Genomic DNA, 16,994 nt, shown 5'->3' with positions numbered 1-16,994 from the left:
AGGTGGCAGCTATTTGTTACACTGCTTGTTCGTGTAATGTCACAACCGGTTCTGATAACATTGATGCGTGGCTCTGGGGCGATCACTCCGCATTTAAGCCACTTGCTGTGTGAAACGTACAAGCAGCAGAATTTCTGTAATATATCCATTTTATACATTGTTCACTCTTAAACAGTACAACCTCAAATTGTCATGCTTATTATAGGCATTATTTTCTTTATTGTAGAAACATTATTTTTGTTAGTATTAATAGATCCTAAGCGTTTTTTTTTGACAGTGTTCTTTGCAAAACATTGTCGCATGGTTGTTAAAACACCGGTAACGGAGGAAGCACGGTGTTCATCATGTCTGCTGCACAAGGAGCCACCTGCCTCCAGTCCAATTGACAAACTCGAGAATTAATTTTTATGCCTCAGCCTCGAAGGAACATCATGTGGTGGAAGACAGCTGTCATGGTTGGGGTAATAAACATTGCCAGGATGTCCGTCGTGAAGTCTACTTATGAATTGTTGATTTTTGGCTGCCTTCGAACTGGATAGGTGGCACGGTGTCAGCGCTACCATGCAGCGCACGGCTGGATTTACAGCTCTTTCATGTGTGCAGTTTTTACAATCTCCAAAGTCAAAGGCGCATGCGTGCTGCCTCCAGACATTGACTGTTTGTTAAATACTTATATTTAATTCATACATTGTGAGAATTGTCATGAAGCCACCCGTTACCGTTGATTAAAAAAGTGGTCCATGTTCTTACGTGGATTGATCCTATCAACGTGTGTCACTGGTGTCTCTGATGTTCTCTGAATTCGCAGTCATCTTGATGTCATCATACCGATAGGAACTAAATGGAGGTTGGGAAACGAGGATTGTGTCTGTGGCAGCCTTGCCGTCGGACTCATTTTACCGAGCAAGTGCGTGTCCTGGACGTGGGTGTTGTGCGTCTGGAAACGGTGCAGCACACAGCTCACTCTGGGCTGTCTGCACTTGGCTTTTGAGACCTGAGCTCACTGATGTGTTCTTCTGTTTACACAAAGCCCTGGTCCCACACTTGTAATGCGTCAGGATTATCAAGGTACTAAAGTGAGCAAATGTTTTACTCAACTTGTGATAATCATTGCCACTGTAACCAGCTTAGTGCCATTGTGGTCTCCTTGCAAGGGGGCTGTTTAAACTCGTACTTTCTTAATGCTTATTCTATAAATGTATATGCGTGTAACTTCAGGGTACTTGATGTGGACGTTGCTGTGGCCGACGGTGGCCACATTAAGAACGATGTCCCAGGCTCTTTAACGTGCGCGCAACAGCAGCAGGCTGCGTGCTTTGGTAATGTTGCACAGACATGAGTGGGCAGTGGTGGAAATGAAGCCATGTGCTTGTAGTACTCCGTACGTTCATCAGAGGGTGATGTAACCCAGTACGATATCTTTTTACACGAGTTGTGTGGTTGCACTTTCTCCCAGGGGGTTCTGTGTAAATCGTCAATGGCCACCTCCCTCTTGCTGCCTGCATGCTCTTGTCGCTCTCGAACAGCTTCACTCGTCTTTCGTTCTCCAATTTCTCATCGTTTCCTGATCATTTTGCAGAGTTGTGTGTAGTCAATCCTCAGTTTTGCATCTCTTTATATTTCTCCTCTTCCTCAACATGTTTTCAATTGCTTTCTAAAATTTGCCTTGCTTTGAATGCCCTGTGCATTGCTGTGTAGTCAATTCATTGCAGTGGCAACGTCCATCTGGTTGAACCGCTCGGCATTTCATGCTGCTTCCCTGATCAACAGCATGAAACCCAACAGAGGGAACCATAAGAATTTATAACAAATGTTTTTTTTTATGAACAACACGGTAATAATCACATTCACGTAATGACAACCATGTAAACCGCATATAGAGTTTTAAGGAAACATATTATACTAGAGTTACACTAGTAGTTCTGTTGCAATGTGAACACATTCATAAGCATGTCCGGTGGTCGCTGTTATGATTATTGCATAGGTATTTGGGATACCAGCTTTGTTTTATTAGACAACAGAAGCTGAAATGAGGCAAAAGAACACTGAAATCCCGCATGACAATTGGATTCCATGCTACGTATGGCAACTTATCGACACGTGTCTTAAAGACCGCTTTGTTCCATAGCTACTGTCACAACACTTTGAGCAGCTACTCTCGAGCAGCTACTCTCAAGCAGCTACACTCAAGCAGCGACACACCTGCAGTTCATTGGTGTGTGTTGGTGGATCGCACATGCAACGTGCATGCCTATGAGGTGGAAAGTAGATGATGGTACAGCAAATAATTTGCTGACCTGTGCAGTTTTCTCCTAATGTTATCCTCTTGGCTACGTGGGCCTTTTGCAGATAACCCATTGCTTTCCACGTGAAAAACATTAAGGAACTGGCGAAACATGCTCATGCAGGGCCCACCAGAATGTCTTGAGACTCACCAAGGCTTCCCTGATTGAGGACACTCATAGATTTGTTTTCCCTTGAGAACGCCATTGTGTTTTAGCAACGCACCGCACACTGGTGGCCGCTCACACGGTGCTGATCTTCTCTTGAGTGCGGGTGATGCAGGCAGCGTTGGCGCCCACCCGGGCTGCCTGGTACACGCCTTGCTTGTGGTCCACCTGTTTGTCGGCCGCCCCCTGCGTCAGGAGCTGGGCCTGACGCTCTCCTGCTCCTCTCCAGCTCCTGCCAGTGCTCCCTGCGACTTCTGTAGGCACAGCGCAGCAGTGGCATTGGGCCGGTATATAGCCATGCCCCTACTTCTCAGAGCAGCACTATACACGTAGACCACCACTTCGAACGTTTTACACTTGGTCAATATTCGCATTTTAGGGGCAACAACAGTGAACGTGGTCTGCAGGACGATATAAGTTTTGTACCGGGGACTTCTACGGTTCCATTTTGCCCGCTGCATGTCCTCCACGTCGCTTCATCTTAACGCGATTAAACGGGCAATACATTTGGTAGCTTTCATCTCTTTGCCTACATAGTCTGTATGAACTTATCTGGCTTTAAATTGTTTAATGTCAATTCACGAGAATAGTTTGAGCCAATAACAAACCGGCCAGGGGGGTGATGGGGTGCATAGACCCCCACAACCGAAAAAGTTCCCCCAACTGCTGGAGAAAGTTCCTTCTGCTGAGCAACCCTCCCCCCTCACCCCTCCCCCCTCACCCCTCGCCCCTCGCCCCTCCCCCCTCGCCCCTCTCCCCTCGTCGCCGTGACTTGCGAGTCCGCACGCTGCGACGCTGCTCTTGCCGTGGAGCGAGCCGTGAGGGTCACCTTGCTTGCCGGCACCGCGGCGGGCACTCCTGGCCCTTCCCGCCACTCTGCGTCAACCTCTTCCTCTCGCGCGACGGTCCTCCAGACGCTGAAGGAGGTCGCTCAGCTTGGGGTCGCCCAGGGCGTCTGGAGGGGAGGCCGCGGGCGCTTGGCTGCCTGGCTCGCTTCTCCTCCAGCCTGCACCCATAGCAGCGCAGCGGACTTAATGCGCGTTCGCGCCGCGACGTTCGAAATCCAAAACTCGGCACCGTCGCACTCCTGGCTGAAAGTGTTGGTGACGTAAACCCCCTCGTCCATGCCACTAATCTCTCGTATGACACAGACATCAATTAGTCCCTAGATGTGTTCCCATCTCTACCAGTGAAGTAGGAGAGATCAGTCTTATGCAAACTGTGCCTCTGTGTCCTCTCATTTCCACCTTCACCTCCCCCTAAGTCACTTGGACAAAAAATAATGAGATATTGTTATTTATACGAGTATATTCGACTAATATTTATTGTTTTAGCTTTCCAAACCTTGGCCTGATTCGGCAATCAAACAAAACGTGTATGTGGGGAAAGTTACAATGATAGAAACATTTGTGTACACATTTTGTCCAATAAACACTGCAGGTCACAACATTTCGCCTTTTGCTTCTTTCCCTCGCACCGCTCCACTTTGGAATTCCTTTTCCAGCCCTTCTCATACCTTACTCAAGAAGCGTGTTGCATCATAGCTATTACATAATATAGCTACTACAGCTCGGATCATGCTGTTTTTGGTGGCCATATGACTCGCTGGGCATTGGACCTTTGCTCGCCAACTACGTGGATGCCAAACATCCGACGTGTCTCCTCTCACCGGAGAGCGGGGCCGCCTTGCTGTTGGATGCGCGGTGCAGGGAGATCTTGTCCAGGTGCTGCAGCAGGAGCTGCTCCTTGGCCTGCTTCTCCCTGAGGATGTCGTCACGCCGTTCCTCCTTGGCCTTGTGCTGGGCCTCCTTAAGTAGCGCCAGCCGCTCTCTCAGCTCCACCAGCGACATCTCGCTCAGCAGCGCATGCCCTGCCGTCTGCGGCGGTCACGGAGAGCACAGAAACGGCAGTCGAGACCAGGGAAAGCGGACCACAGTAACAACCACAGTAACTAGCACAGTAACTAGCACAGTAACTAGCACAGTAACTAGCACAGGCTTGGCTATTGTCTCTCGGGACTGTTGATGGTCACGGCTCGGCTCTGCCCAGCAGTCTCGTAACACTCTGGCTCAGTAGTAGTAGGTTTTTACCCTTTAAACTGGTACAAAAACTGACACCTTATACCCTCCCACTCTGGCTCAGCTCACGAGCCTTCCAGCGACGCCCGAGCGGCACGGCCGTGGCCTGGCTGAGGCGCGGCTTTCGGGAATCCTGGGCGTGATTGGGACCGTGCTCACAGCCGGTTCAAGTTAAGCGCGTGGCTCTGAGCCATGGCTCACTTGAGCCAGGGCCACCACCCGAGATGAGCCTTGACTAAGACCGAGCTACGGTTGGTTATGTTGTAGCAAAGGCGGTTGTCCGTGCGACCGTGTTGAACTTGGCCGATCACCTGTGTGGGGTCCATGTGCGGATGGCGCAAGGCGGGCACGGCCTCCAGGGCGCGGATCTGTTGTATGAGCTCTTGCCGACGGCACATGTCCTCCTGGGCACGCTCCAGTGCCTGCCTCAGCATCTCCTGGCTCTCCTTCCATCACCTCCTGCAACTGCTCACCCCACCACACTCATGGCTCAATCCGCTACCAACACGGCTGCTCAACGGAAAAGCTTTGCTCCCGACCACAGCGCACACGGCGGTGATGCTCAACAACAACAACGCATCATAAGAATAGCCACTTGCAGAACGTGCAACTGTATCCAGCAACACACATTCTCACAGCATTCCACTGCAAAACACAAACAACAACTTCATGCCTTACTCCAGTAGTTTATAATGGACACGAATATGGCAGACTTCGCTAACTGTTGCACTTTAGTACTCACACGTGCAGTCAACCACACAAGTGCATGGGATTTACAATTGTGACAGAAAATCTTAATAATGTACACCTGTGGTGAAGACACGAGCACTGTCCACCACCCCTCGCTCCGCCTGACCCCCACAACCTCCCACTCGCTCCAACCTGACACCCCCACACCCTCCCCCTCGCTCCAGCCTGACCCCACAACCCTCCCCCTCGCTCCAGCCTGACCCCACACACCTCCCCCTCGCTCCAGCCTGACCCCCACACCCCCCCTCCTATCCAGCCTGACCCCCACAACCTCCCCCTCGCTCAGCCTGACCCCCACACCCTCCCCCTCGCTCCAACCTGACCCCCCACCCTCCCCCTCGTTCCACCTGACCCCCACACCCTCCCCCTCGCTCCAGCCTGACCCCACACCCTCCCCCGGGCTCCAGCCTGACCCCCCACACCACCCTCCCCCTCGCTCCAGCCTGACCCCCACACCCTCCCCCTAGCTCCAACCTGACCCCCACACCCTCCCCCTCGCTCCAACCTGACCCCCACACCCTCCCCCTCGCTCCAGCCTGACCCCACAACCTCCCCCTCGCTCCAGCCTGACCCCCACACCCTCCCCCGGGCTCCAGCCTGACCCCCACACCCCTCCCCGGCTCCAGCCTGACCCCCACACCCTCCCCCTCTCTCCAGCCTGACCCCCACACCCTCCCCCTCGCTCCAACCTGACCCCCACACCCTCCCCCGGGCTCCAACCTGACCCCCACACCCTCCCCCTCGCTCCAGCCTGACCCCCACACCCTCCCCCTAGCTCCAACCTGACCCCCACACCCTCCCCCCTCCCCCCGCTCCCCAACCTGACCCCCACACCCTCCCCTCGCTCCAGCCTGACCCCCACACCCTCCCCCTCGCTCCAGCCTGACCCCCACACCCTCCCCCTCGCTCCAGCCTGACCCCCACACCCTCCCCCTCGCTCCAACCTGACCCCCACACCCCCTCCCCCTCGCTCCAGCCTGACCCCCACACCCTCCCCCTCCTCCAACCTGACCCCCACACCCTCCCCCTCGCTCCAACCTGACCCCACACCCTCCCCCTCGCTCCAACCTGACCCCCACACGCCCTCCCCCCTCCCCCGACCCCCACCCTCCTCGCTCCCTGACCCCCACACCCTCCCCCCTCGCTCCAACCTGACCCCCACACCCTCCCCCGGCTCCACCCCTTTAGCTCTCCATCTTTCTCATCCACCACAGCCCCATTCCCTCGTCCTGATCGCAATGCTTCTGGAAATTATAAAACTGCTGTTAATTTTACAACTTAAAAAATACCTAAAAACTCTATATCCGTGCAAAGTTGCATCATTTCACGTATTTACCCACAATGATGGCTTTACCAAGTTTTCTGCAGTTGGATAAAAGGTAAAAAAAATAGCCCTGAATGAGTGCCAATGTTCCTTAAATCATACAAGGCAGCAAAACAACTAACATCCTGTGTATGGTCGTGTAATATAGAGAATGCATTACAGAAATTACACTCTGTAAATGATGAAAAACCTCACCACAAAAGAAGCAATCATGCAGGCTGGAAACCACTCCTTGCATCCACTATATATATATATATGCAAGGAGTTGGTGGTTTGGATAAGGCTGAGCATTGTACATGCAATGCACACGCTTGTTGTTAAACCTATGAACCACATTACAGCACACATCTCCACTGCACTGCAAACATCAGGGGCGTTGAGAAGAATAACCAATTCACTGCACATCACAACATTACATTCAAACTCACTTGAGCATCAATTCACTGCAAACCATATGCACACAAACCTGATCAGCGCAGTGTGTTGACAAAGCACACCGCAGCTTCCACAGCACTCGCAAGTGCGGACATTGCAAACCTGGAGTCCCTGACACCTGAGCAGTATGCGGCAACATTACAGTTGAATCAAACCTTGGTGACATGTTACTTAAAACACACCCATTGCTCAATAGAGCAATGGGGCAGTGGTTATCATTGCCAGCCCTGAGTACGTGGTGTAAATTCCACATTCCCATGGCAGGGCTCTGCATAAGACGATCACATCCTTCTCACAAAGAGGTATTCATTTGATCAACCCTGGAGGGATCAAGGACTGAGTTGACCCCTGACTGGGATTTAATTTTTATCTACATTATTGTGAATCAGCTCTACCCACAGCATGCTGGCTCAATTATTACACCACTCCTGACAGCAGTTGCAGCTGAAATATATTGTTCTAAATAAGAATATAATTGATATTGATTTATTTATGGGATCAAATTAATACATGCTAAAGATCTGCTTATTTGTTAACAAGACTATATACAACAGGCATAAGTAAAATGTTTCCCTGTTCCATGTGCTCCTCTTTCTGCCACCGCCCAGAGGTTCCTGGAGGCGTGGGGCAGGAGGCCACGTGGGGCCCCTGAGGCAGCCATCCACAGGGCTGTCGCGGGGCCCTCTTTTGTGACAGCTTAATAGTGCAGTGCTAACCGCAAGGCCACCACTCCTCCCAAATGTAAATGATGTAAAACTTTTCAAACGAGCAGAAGCAACAGTGATTTTAGGAAGTAAAAACAGTGATATGGTGATTCTTACCTATTTTCTGTTTGTATTCTTGAAGTTTCAGTTTAGCTGCTTTGGAATTCTCATGACCCTCCATGATTTGCTTAATCAGTTTCTTTCATCTCCTTCTCCTCTTGAAGCCGCCGGTCTGCGTACTGCTGCATCATCTCAGCTGTCTGTGGGACACGCAGCAACGTCCACAGACACACCACGGGCTACGTGAGACGCGCACACAGACTGCGGCACACCGCACAGGCGGTGGACCAGCGGCAGTGCGGTCGCCGCTTGTTGCAGAGGTTTGCGGTTTAAATCCGGCAGGCCGCCCTGGTTATAACTGCGGTTTTGTATTAACCGTAAAGTACTACTCGCTGTCTACTTCACATTGCACGTTAAAGATCCCCTGGCGCCATTTGCAATGAGAAGGCCATTGTATGTCAGCATCACGGTCCAAATTTGAAAAATTACTCTGCAACATTACTCAATTGGGATTACAGAAACATTTTTCCCTACTTGAAGACTATATTCATCAAGTCCCAATCAATATAAAAATAGACAAAGCACCCTCCATCCTTTTGTCACAAAAGGTGTGCCACATTCTTTGTAATCTTTTAAACAACAAAATCGGTGGAAAATAGCATAATTTGTTTATATTTTCTCATACATGTTGGCAATAGCTGCCTTCCCTCCCACACGTAAACTGGGCCCCAAACCCTGCCCCAGCTCTGCTGCTGCTGCTGCCACCTGCTGCTTGACGGTGGCGGCTTTGTGCTGGTTCTGGCTGGCGAGGGCATGCCGTGCCAGCACGGCCTCCTCCAGGCTCAGCTTCCCCTCCAGCCGACGCCGCTCCTCCTCCAGCGCTGCCTCCGACGCGTCGCGCTGCCGCATGCGCTCCTGCCAATCAGCAAATTCGCTCCCGTCCCGCGCGCCCCTAACCAGCTCCTCTAGCCTGGGCACATTAGAGAGAGAAACAAAATGGACCGATATTTCACAGAGTAGCTTCATCCAAGGTGCAATGCTCTTTTCTGCGAGGACATCCTTCTAAACAAGAGATGTCCCAATCATGCACATCGTTAATGAGCAGCAGCTAGGGTGTGGGAGTGCGTGCGCGAGTGCATATGTGTGCGTAAAAGTGTCTGTGCACGTGTGTGTGCGTGTGCACACACACATGGCAAAACAACCCCCTACCTCCTCGTTGGTGCCGGATGGAAACGCTGTGGTGGGCAGTCTCCTGGCCAAACTACATTTGGCAGAGGCAGGAGATTGAATCCTCACCCTCGGGGTTCCTCCAGAAACAACAAAAACCACTGCGGGTGGCCACGTGGAATGTTCGAACGTTCACTGCGGAGAAGAGGCTGCCACTCCTCTGTCGGAAGCTGGACCGGTACCGCCTGGATCTCTGTAGTGTTCAGGAGGTCCGGTGGACCGGCTCTGGCTCCTGCCACCTTGAGGGGTGGACAGTCCTCTACTCGGGGCAGGAGACTGCCAAACAACAGGGAGTGGCTCTTCTTCTGAACAAAACAATGAAGGGGGAATGGGAGCGTGGCGGTGAGGTTTGCGAAGCTGTAAGCCCCATGCTACTTTGGGCTCGCCTTCCCATCAACTAGATGCGAGGAGTGGTGGTCGTGGTTACACATGCCCCCACCAAAGACGAACATCCATGGAGGGATGCAGGTAAGGCTGATGAGTCAGATGCCTTCTATGACCTCCTGTCACAGGTGCTAGCTAAAGTGGCCCCTCGGGATAGTCATCCTGTTAGGCGACTTTAATGCCCGAGTTGGTCATGATGCTGGCACCTGGTCTGGAGTGATTGGACGGCATGGGCCAGATCAGCTCAATAACAGTGGTAGAGGCTGCTAGATTTTTGTGCAGCCCATGGGCTTGTAATTACCAACACGCTGTTCCGGGATTGGCGCATCCACACAACATCATGGATGCATGCCGGATCCAAGAAAGAACATCTGCGAGGTTTAGGACTTTGGCTCATGCAGCTGCAATGGCTGCTTTGGGTACATGATCCAGACCTCCCCAGAGACCCTGGTTGACAGAGGAGGTGTTCAGGCTGGCTGAGAAAAAGCAACAGGCCCACTCTCATCGTCCACAGCTACTACTTAGTGGCGAATGGCGGTTGTTGTTGCATGTGTATGCGTGCGTGTGGGTGTGCATGTCTTTGTGCGTGCGTGGAAACCGACCTTTTGAGCTCCTGTGTCTCTCGGGCCTGGTAGAAAGCTCCCTCTCGCAGTATGGCCGTTGTGTTGAGCTTAATAGGAACGTTGTTCTTCTACAATAAAAACAACGCTCGTATCACAGTCCTGTAAACGATATGCAGCTTCGCATTGTCACGATGCTACTTTAGCAAGTAGTCCTGCCAAAGGGAATATATTTTATTAATTACACTTGGCAAATGCACTCACGTTAGGTTTCCTGTATCGTGTGTTTAAGATAAACTGGTTGTTGGCATTGACCAATGGAAGATTATTAATTACTTTTACTGTATTGTCAAAATAAAACAATCCGATCACGTGGGACAGCATCCGTAAATGTCCTGGAACTTGCGATATCCATCCATCCCTCTCTGGCCCATGGTACACGCATCCAGAGGGACGCCTCGCTCATCATCCAGATGACGGTCATATCTCTTATTGCTGCCATAATGATTGTATCTATCTAATGTGATCTCCATTTTAATATTATGCATTAAAGGCTCTGTGGGTATAAAAACAAAAAGAACACCTCGTATAAATGTTTTACTTGTTTTGTTTAACGTGTAGTCACTCAACCCCACCACCTCCGTGAGCACTTCACTACGGACGGCAGATTGGCAGAGCTGAGGTCACAAACCGTGCAAAAATGTACAGATGGAGGCAGAGAACGCTTCTCTCTCTCTTGGCTTTGGTTGAGCCCTTGGATGGAGCGGCGGTGCTTACCGAGGTCTTTGGCACGCTCCTGGCCCGGGGCCTCTCTGCACTCGTCCTCGACATCTCTGCAGCGAGCTCCGCCATGACGCGCTGAGCACATCCAACGGGAGAGGTGGTGGATGGTTCGGCCACACAACTGATGTGCGTAACGGATACTGAATTGACACGTTTTGTGAATAAAAAATGATGCTGGGGAAGCGGGCGGCACAATGCGCCGAGCTAAAGCGCGCAAGCTGCAGGTCACCGCTACCACTGCTGCTGAGCAGGAAAAACTGAAAATCTGCCTTCCACAAGAACGTGCCGAGTAGCAAGTGTGTGCGGGCACGCTCGCAAAAAATGCCCAACATTACTTTCAGCACGTTACGTGAATCGGCATAACTAATCGTATAATACGACATAGTGTTGTACAAATGTCCACAAGACCCAATTCCGTCGAAAACAAAAAAGCGTCGTGCTCAAGGTTCACAAATATAAAAAGAGAAACTCTGTATCAAAGTCACTGGAATCAGTCACTCTGCATGTGGACGTGTATAGCATCAACTGTACACTGGCCTTGAGAGTGAAACTAACCAATAACACGTGTGTGTAATCTCGCACAGTGAAATATGTAAGCATTGGTAAACACCGGTCAGATTTCTCCCTCAATGTGAGGTCCACTCCTTCCTCTGTACCTCTCTACTTCCCGCACCTCCCATGAGCACGATTGGCTACGACAGTGCGAAAGAAGTTCAACACACATACGTACTCCCCATACCCTCCCCACTCCGTTCCTCTCCATGTCACTCCCACACACCCTCGGCATACCCCCCCCCCCCCCCCCCCGTGTCATCCTCACCTTGGTTTGATCCGCCTTCTCGGCGTTTGCGCACTGGAACAGCATCTTGCTCGCTTCCATCAGATTTCTCTGTAACAGCACGAGCGGTGACATGCTTATTTTCTTATATTTAGAAATGTGCCTGTTCTAACAAGTCGTTCTGGTGTACTGTGCCCACGTGATCGTGTTAAGTTTTTACTTTGAAACGATTACAGCTGCTGAACCATTGCAATTTAACTGTTGCTACGTAACTCTGGGTGCTCGCATTCATGACTTACGAGACACGAATTACATTATCACGAAGCTATCACAAAGCATATCTTTATATTTTCGGTATGACTCTTTTTTTTGTTCAGAGGGTCCTGCCAAGTTGTGTGAGTAGGGGGCGATGCTGCTGCCGTGTGTAATCCCAACTGAGTAGTTTGTAGGTCTTATTTCAGCATTGAGATGTTTGGCCAATGCCAGCTGCACGGTGTGTGTGTTTGGCTTTAGATGACTCGTGTGCCAAGTACGTGCAGTTGTGCTAAGCAAGAGTGGGTTGTGTTCCAGAGTTAGGGAACCTCAGCTCTTCGCCGGTTCCTCTGCCTGACGTCCTGAAGCTTTGCCATTTCTTTCGGGAGATGGTACGTGCTCTTGGGCACCTGCACACACACAAACAATCAACTGTACAACCACAGCACTCCCTGCCAAGCTTGCAACAGCTCTGCCTGGGGTCGGGCGTCAAACACCAAGCTTGTTGACGTGCAGTTACATTCGACAAAGCGCATCATCGTCTCAGGAATCCCCTTCATCCAGCAGTGGAATGGCAAAAGCCTGGCGATCATCATGGCCAGCATTAAACAATTGTGGCCATGCATCGCAGACTCCATATTACATGTGACATAACACATTTTTAAACGATGAATAGTGTTTAACCAAATAAAAAACATTTCTAAACAGGCAGTTAAATGATACGGAGCATGGTGTATTTCTGATCACGCCAGCGAGTAACATTGATGGTGGTGGCACGGCGAGGGAGGGGAGACGTACGGGGTTGGGTTTGCCGAGGGAGGGGACGCGATCCGGCAGAGGCAGAGTCCGTGGCTTGGGCTTGGTCAGCGAGAACTCCTGCGGCTCCGTGGTCTTGGGCTTCGGCCGCGGGGGACTCGTGCCGTCCAGTTGGCTTCTCAACTGCTCCGTCAGCCAAAGCACTTCCTCTCTGTTTCTGAAAGCGACAAAGAGAACTTCTTACGCAGCTGTGTCTGCCGAAGGGGCGATTAACATGCTGTAAGGAAATAGCAAAGACTCAATAATTCTTCGATACTCTTATCTCGGATCAGCTGACTTGGGTTGTTCGGTCAATTGCATTGTACATCGTTTACATGTGGAGCACTAAAGTGCCTGAAGCGAAGTGACACATTAAAGAAGATGGAGAGACAGCTAGGAAACCTTGCTGAATCGCCACCAGACACCTCTCTTGCAAAGAATACAATGACTTCACTGAATGAACTTAACATAACTTCATCTATTCATATTTCCATGCAGCGTGAAACTAAACCAGCAGAGGCATTGTTAGTTACGTGGAGCTGGTTGACACTGCCACTGCCCTGCCTACACAGAGGCACGTGCAAGTGGAGGCGGTGCCAATCCCACGTAAAAATCCTTTGATATAAAACAGCACGAGTAGTTTTAAATGGCGTTACATGGCTTAATTGTGGCCCTAAACCATGCGCTTGGCCCAAGTGTTCATAAACGTACTTGAGTAGTGGCGCCAGCAGGTTATTTTGCACGAAGGTGATGTCATACAGCTGACTCCACTCATCCTTTATCCAGGTGCTTAAGTTGACTTCGTCAAACAGGAAAGTCAAGAACTGCAAGGAAAAACCGTCCCCGCGTGTGTCATTAGTTCAGTGATCATACAAACTCACGCTGAGAAAGCACTGCAGCATCATAGGCAACGGCAGACGAAGCTTGTGGGCAAAGGGACCACGTTGTAGCATTGTCCAGGCAGGGTAATTACCAAACTGACTTCTTCCCTGTTTTTGTTTGGTCGAGTGGCTACCCCCGCTCACAACAGCAGGACCCCGCTGGTGGTCACAGCAGTAGGTCTGACGGAAGGCAGACTAGAAGGAGCAGAGGTTTGGAAAGGAGGTAATGTGGGCCCTCAGCTGGGTGAGGGTGGGGCATTCGAGGAGCCTGGAGAGGGTGGAGAGATTGGTTGTGGGTTGATAGCATGCTGGGATGTCTGGATTGAGGCCAGGTTTCTTGAGAAGCAGGGTGACTTGATCAGTTTTGTAGGAATTTTGGAAACGCAAAAATGTGAAAGAAGCATTAGTGACATTGGTGGTCATGACGGTGAGTGCTGTGGTGCAGTGTGAACAAGGAACCGGGGAGGTGTCCAGAGGAGATGACTTCATGTGGCGTTCTTGGATTACACCAAGTAACTCTTCATGCCATCGATTGGAATAACAAACTCAACACAGGAGGTACAATGTTTTGTCAGTTGCTTTTCAAATGGCATATGAAAGAAAGATAGACAATCAATAATAAATAATCTGAAACATTGAAAAAATGACAGCAGCTGTGGCAATATGGAGAACACATTGTGACCTGCACGCATTGTCACCTTATGCATGCTGGGTATGTCTTGGGAGTTGATGATCTTGGTGAAACTGGTCATCCCCAGCTCTTCCAGGCGAAACACAGCCAGGTAGGCGATGACTGTGAGCGGACGTGACAGTGGTGGAAATTTTATCTCAGCACGAAGCCACACCACCGATACAGCACTCTATTTAACTACTAATTTCAATAAATACTCTTTTAAATAATGGACATCAAACGTAGGCACGGGGCAGATCTGAATGTGGACAATAATCATGGCTATCTCACCCCTCGTGTGAGTGGCGCAATTAACCTACTAAAGGCTCCTCTGCCTCCGGTAATGGGTATCGCCTTGTTCATACGAACCACTTGAAACCAGACTGTGTTGGTCCAAGAATGGCCTGCGTGGGGTCCAACTCCACCCCAGAGATCTTGGTCCCACACCAAGTATCCAAATGAGGCTTCGTCGGATCCTGCTTTGATCCTCCATTACTTCTCTCTATCTGCATCCTCCCTCCTCACACCCCCACCCCCTCCTCTCCCACTACTCTGTCTACACCTCTAAGCTCCCTCTCTCTATCCCCTCTGGCTTAGTGATCGAGCCCAGCAGAGCTCACCTTAATTTTTCCCGCGTTGTGCTCTGAGATACCATTTCACTATAAATGCTTAACAAACACAAATCATTACCCTTATAAATTACTCCCACAAGATGTTCTGAAATTGACGTTTATGTCCTGTGTCATTGGATGGAAAAAAGGGAAACTGGAGGTGAAATGGCAGCTGAAGAAAAAGGAATTGAATGATGAATGACTACAAAGTGAGAGACGTTGCTGCAATGGAAACACAGGTGTAATGGGATGTGCACTACAGCTGACACACCATTATGCCGTAGTGACGGCAAGGGCCTCGTCGTGAGAGGCTTGCAAGGTTCTTGAATGCGGCGATAACAACAAGTGATATGACGATGGTGAATGCCCAAGGGTCCTTGTTATGAGCCCTGAAGAGATTTAAATAACTTTTTTAAAGTGCTGTTTTGAGTGGCTTTAACGTGGTGGAAGCGGGATAATTGTTTAGTGGAATGTGCAGGGCACTGTGAGACGCACCTGTAAAGACGTTTCGCTGCTTGAGCAGAACGTGCTTGCCGTGGCGAGCGTAGAAGGCGTTGACCACGACCGCGAGCAGTCGCCTCTGTTCCACGCAGCCTCCCAGCACTCCCAGGAGGAACACCAAGTTATCTTCACTCCAGCCCTCCACAGCACGTCGCGAGATATTGGCGGTGTTAGAATGTTCCAATTTTGTGGTTTATGGAGAGATAAACATACACATTCATTCAAATTGAGTCTGCTGCTGGGTGAAGGCCTCCCCAAGCAGCTGGCGGTACAAAGAGGTTCCGTGTTTTTTGTTAAAACATCACCTTGCTCAAACATGACTGCACCTACAGAGCATGTACAAACTTCCCAAGGTTTTTAAATAGGTCCCTACAGTTGTATAACAAAAACACAATCAATGCGTTTCCTCTTGCAAGTATAAATAGGAGCTGTCGGGCGTCGAGGGGATCCGCCACTGCGCTGCACGTACCTGGCGCGACTGAATGATGTCGTCTGTGATCTGCATGAGGTTCTCTTCCCCTGCTGTGATCTTATCCAGCAGGGCGACCACCTCCCCAATCAGCTCCCCGTAGTTTCCCATTGCTCCTGAGACACACACAGCGCCACGTAGCCATCGTTTTAAACACCATCTCAATAAGTCGTCTATGTCACCATGGGCACGACCCGCACCTCCGATTCGCGCCGTTGGCTACGTACGGTGCGAAAGAAGCTCAACATTATACAAACAATGACACCCCCTGCCCTCTTTCTCGGGAGCCCGCGGGGCAGGCGACACGCGCAGGAGGAGGAGGAGGAGTTCCCTCGCCTGCCGCCCACAACACAGCCGCTGTCGGGCATCGCCTGCGACAGCGCCAGCCGCGTTCTCTCTCAAAGCCTCGCGACGCGCAGCAAACTCGGAGTTCAAACCAACTCGGCTCGCCGCGAGGCGAGTTTCTCGTCACTCCGTCGCAAGCGCAGCAGGTCCCGCAGCAGCGGCGATCGCGGTCACGGGGACACGGAGACGACGCGGCAGCGGCGCTGTTTGTTGGCGTCGCCCTGAGCGGCAACTCCTTCAAGACTCGAGCGCGGCCTTTTCGACCGGCACGGCGAGACCCCCGCGCCGCGGGTCCATCCGCACGGGGACTCGCGCGCACTGCGACAAAACACCCCGCGGCCCGCCGTGGCGGTTGTTGTTGTTGTTGTTGCACCGTGCGGGCGTGGGTTCCCTGTAGAACCCAGTGGGGATTCCGAGCCAGAGGGCTTCCTAGGAAGCACTGCCCCCACCACCACAGCACCACGCGGGGCGGGTTGTGATGCAGCAACCTGCGCGAGCGCCCCCGGAGTGGCGGTGTCCGGATGCGCTACCGCGGATTTACCTGCTCCAGCTGTGGGGGGTGGGGGGGGATGCAAGCTTCGTCATTGTCTGCACCTCGCCAGGCGAGGCTTGGCCACGCGTGCCACTGAACGAAGCGGCGCCGACTACGCGCCCCCCCCCCCCCCACGGGGGACGTCTCCCGCTCCACGCGGGGATCTCCCCTCGCCCCCCCCCCCCCAAACACCGCTCACGATGCCTGCGCGACACCGCCCGGTCCGTCAACTCCGCTGCGAAACGCGGCCACAGATCAACAACGTCAACAACACGTCAACAACACATCAACAACGCGTCAACAGATCAACAAACCCGCTCGTAAACAACGCGGGCGTCTCCTGCTGCTCCCTCACCGCGCCGTCTCCTGGCAACAACCACGGCGCGCCGCGAGATCTCGCCGCTG

General features: G+C 51.6%; 2 pseudogenes; one reads left to right on the top strand and one right to left on the bottom strand.

The window, feature by feature from the left end:
- The window catches only part of LOC133343234 (nucleolar protein 14-like), a 14,140-nt pseudogene extending 13,323 nt beyond the window's left edge, over positions 1–817 (top strand).
- A 1,708-nt stretch (positions 818–2,525) lies between these two features.
- Positions 2,526–16,985, bottom strand: LOC133343233 (cilia- and flagella-associated protein 99-like; annotated as a pseudogene).
- Between the last annotated feature and the right edge of the window lie 9 nt (positions 16,986–16,994).

Source organism: Lethenteron reissneri, chromosome 17 (assembly GCF_015708825.2).
Source record: "Lethenteron reissneri isolate LAM-NWPU_2019-01 chromosome 17, ASM1570882v1, whole genome shotgun sequence".
NCBI classification, from domain to species: Eukaryota; Metazoa; Chordata; class Hyperoartia; order Petromyzontiformes; family Petromyzontidae; genus Lethenteron; species Lethenteron reissneri.
This window is presented reverse-complemented; position numbering and strand designations above follow the sequence as displayed.